This window comes from Ochlerotatus camptorhynchus, unplaced genomic scaffold (genome assembly GCF_037179485.1).
Source record: "Ochlerotatus camptorhynchus isolate MF236.1 unplaced genomic scaffold, CSIRO-AGI_Acam_v1.1 ptg000805l, whole genome shotgun sequence".
Taxonomy (NCBI): Eukaryota; Metazoa; Arthropoda; class Insecta; order Diptera; family Culicidae; genus Ochlerotatus; species Ochlerotatus camptorhynchus.
In genome coordinates, this window is record NW_027041269.1 from 1 (window position 1) to 4,244 (window position 4,244).

A 4,244-nucleotide genomic window follows, 5' to 3' on the forward strand; every position below is an offset into this window, starting at 1 on the left:
TACAATATTACATCAATAGATGTAATTTTGTTCGCAAAATCAATGTACATCGTACAATGTGATATTACACAACCGATGGATTGACCTGGTTGCAGCAGTTCCGATGTAATATTCAACAACTTTTTTTGCTGCGTAGATATCATTTGTTGATCACATTGCAAAAAATCATGTGCGGGACATATAAAACCTATCTTTGAAATTTTATCAGTGTAGAGTATCCAATAGTCGTGTTCTGGAGGTGTCATTACCCAGGCAATGCCAAACTGCGTGATCGATGTCATCATAACCGGTTCTCAGTGGTGGCACGAGTACTGGAGTTTAACGTTTTTTCCATAACATTTGATACTTTGCGTAATGACCATAGTGAAGACACACAAACACAAAAAATGTCATGACATTTCTAAACTGTTTTCTGCAGGCGACAGAAAATTTATGCACAATGAAGCAGACAAGACCATAAGACCACAAGACAAGACAAGCGACATAAATTTGCTGATTTCTGGCCAATTATAGTATTTATTTGATGTTCATTGCATGGAATTATGAAATAAGAACGAATACTAACCACTCATAAGCTTAGATGTTAAAATTATGCGTAAATAAGGTAGTTAATAATTTACTGTCACACGCAAGCTTGCAGCTAAAATGTAATTTCAATAAACTGTTTGAAAAATAATGGGCTACGACATTTTTCCAATTCTCTATCTCCACCGTTTGCTTGTAATGTAGAAATACATAATCGCCCGTGAGCTGGCTGTTTTGTTTTGCTCTGGACGATGGTTGTAAAAAAGTACATACACCTACATATATTGCGGTCAATGAAGTTTATTCTGTAGAGATGTGCGTATGGCAAGTAGTTGTTGGACATAAGTCTTGACATCATGCAAATGAAACTCCGACTTACATCCAGACCTTTTAACCACGCTTTCGAAGAAATATTTGGAGTAATGGAATGTAACCACCGCCCAAGAGAATTACTTGTCCAATCGTTTTGCCAACTTAGAAGAAAACTCTGACGTACTCATGGGAAAAAACATCATGTGAAATTCTTCTATCATAAATCTCGCCTTGTTGTGCGCCCACCTTTGCGAGAGAGTCTGCCTTCTCATTGCCTGGGATTGAGCAATGTAAGGGGACCCATACAAAGGTAATCATATATGATCTTTCGACCAGCAAACTCAAACTACTTGAAAAGAGAATATGGTTAAAAATACCAAAACTTTATTGTCCCATTCATAAGAGACTAGGGATAAACGACTGTTTTTTTTCCGGATGGGACTAATATTCTTTTATGAGCAGTGCAGTTCTGCAAATTTCTCTCGAGATACAGACTTCCCTGAAGTTCGTCGAATGTATTTGAAGATTCACATAGGAAAGATCTACGAGCTTTCCTATGGGCTTCTCCTAAGTTCTGCTAATTTATCTGTAGTTCTAAGAACTTGCATATGAACTTTCTGAAAATTATCGGATTTCCCTGAAGTTCTTCAAATTTCTTTGAAGTCCTACGAATTTCCCTGAAGTTCTTAAAATTACTCTGAATATCTATAAACTTCCCTGCCAGCTTCTCTGTAATTCTGCAATTTTCTTTGAAGTTCTGTAAATTTCTACGATCTTGCCTATGAACTTTCCTGCAAATCTCTTTAAAGGTATACGGACTTCCTTGCAGCTCTGAAAATTTATATGAAGATTCACGAACTTCCCATAAGTCCTTAAAATTCCTTTGAAGATTAAAGGACTTCCCTGAAGTTATACAAATTTATATGAAGATCTACGAGCTTCTCTGAAGCTCTACAAATTTTCCTGAAGTTTTGCAAATTTTTCTAAAAGTCTACGAAAAACCTCCTTGCGAACCTCCCTAAAACTCTGCATATTTCTCTGAAGTTTAATTATATTCTCAGAAGCTCTACGAACTTTCAAGATGTTTCACACTTTTCCCAACAGTTCTATTTTTGAAGTTTTATTAAATTTCCTTCTACGAACTTCCCAGACGTTAAACGAATTTCCCAGAAGCTCTGCGAACTTCCTACCAATTCATAAAATTGTTCAGAAGCTCTATCCGATTTTCATAGAGGTTCAACAAGCTTTCAAGAATTTCTACAAACTTTCCAGTAGTTCCATTTTTTTTCTAAAAGTTCTACGAATTTTCAAGAAAATCTACGAACTTCTTTTTCCCTCAAGAACCTCTACGTATTTTTCAGAAGTTCTAGGAATTATACAGCAGTTTTTTGAATTTCCCAGAAGTTATGCGAAATTCTTATAAATTCTACGATTTTAATGTACTTTTCGAACCTCCCACATAATCTACCAACTACCCAGAAGTTTAATAATTTTACAGAAGCTCAACGAATTTCCCAGTAACTCAATGGTTTTCCTTATAATATACTATATAACATAACATATTATGTTTGACACACATAATTATAAAATAAGTTGGTAAGTTACTCTACGAGCAGGAGCACCTAGGTTAAAACATTAATGCAATAAATTGATTGGAATTTGGAACAAATAAAGAGTTAAAAAACAGCATCAACAAAATGATATTCAGACTTCTTTTTCAGAGGATATTTGTCCTTTGTTCCCCTAACTCCTAACAAGTGTTATAAAAAACATCGTGAAGATGTAGACCACATTGTCTATTGTCGCAAATTTACCGGAAGACTTACCAGGACAACAGAGTATAGATTTCGGATACAACTCCTAACAAAACAAAACAATTAGTGTGGCTTTATAAAGATCTGCTGTTTTCCAGGCTGTTTTGGTTAAGAAAATAAGTAAAAAGGAGGAATATTAAGTTTATTAATCTCTTTGTAAAAGAAACTCTCTTAATTAAAAATAAAACATTTAATTAAACAGCAACTGAAGTTGGAGTAGGTTCTCAAAGACTTCCGAAGGAAGTTTATAGGGAACTAGCTGAGTGTGCCTGGCCTTCCTAACTAACAATTTTAGCTGCAGCTCAGCTTATACAAGCAAAAATTAGCTGCATAAGCCTAATTTTGGCAGTATAAGCTAATCTGCAACTGAAATTGTTTGTTGGGTTGCTCGCGATTCAATATTAGCTTGAATTTATCTTCTTCATTCCTTTATTTAACGTCGCTCTTTGTTCCGCAATCTAGTGCCAATCACCGACGGACATCGATTGCCATCCATTGACGGCAATCGAATGTGCAGGAAGGCAGCTTCCACACACCAACGGCTTTACTTCCCTTCCGAAGGAAGACGTGACCAGAGATTTTTATGCCTCAGAAAAATCCCACCGACCTCGGCTGGGATTGAACTCAGACCCATCGGGGTGTTTGAAAGCAGTCACGCTTACCATTACACCACCGGCGCCGGCAGCTTGAATTTATGCGCCGATTAAAATAAAGCATACTAAATTGTACTTAGCCCCCTCTTATCTAAGGGGCTACCCCCTATTACCATCTCTTTATACCTCCACATGCCAAATTTGGTTCCATTTGCTTGATTAGTTCTCGAGTAATGCAGAAATTTCTGTTTCATTTGTATGGAGGCCCCCCTTACAGACGGGGGAGGGGTCTCAAACCATCATAAGAACCTTTCCCGGCTCCAAAAACCCCTGCATACAAATTTTCACGCCGAACGGTTCAGTAGTTTCCGAGTCTATAAGGGTCAGAAAGACAGACAGAAATTCTTTTTTTATATAATTAGATTGACATAGAAAGTTCCTCTAACTTCCCATAGGAAGTTTTAAGAACATCCCGTAGCATGTTCCAAGAGCATCCCGTAAGATGATCCTAGAATCACGTTAAGCTCTTGCAAGTTCATACGGGAAGTTCTTGCAACTTCTTACGAGAAGCTTTTGCAGCTTCCTACGGGAAGTTCATGCAAATTCCTACGGAACATTTTTGCAACATCCTGCAGGAAGCTCTTGCAATTTCCTGAGGGAAGTTTATGCACCGTCCTACGGGAAGTTCTTGCAACTTTCTGCAGGATGCTCCTGAAATTTCCAGCCGGAATTTATTGCCCTTTCCATCAAGAAGTTCAAGACATTTTTAATTGGTAGCATCTGCTGTATTTAAATGCTAGACGAGCCAACAAAAATCTTCAATAACAGAAGGAACTTCCCAATCGGAATAGATTCTGGCCGAGGTTTGGAGCTTGGTTGAATGCAGGTTCCTGTTTATAATAAAAAAACTGTTAATAGGTATTTAAAAGATTTTAATACAAATTGTATTTACCAAAATTAATACCGGAATAAAACTTTGCTGCTTGTTTATTTACACTCT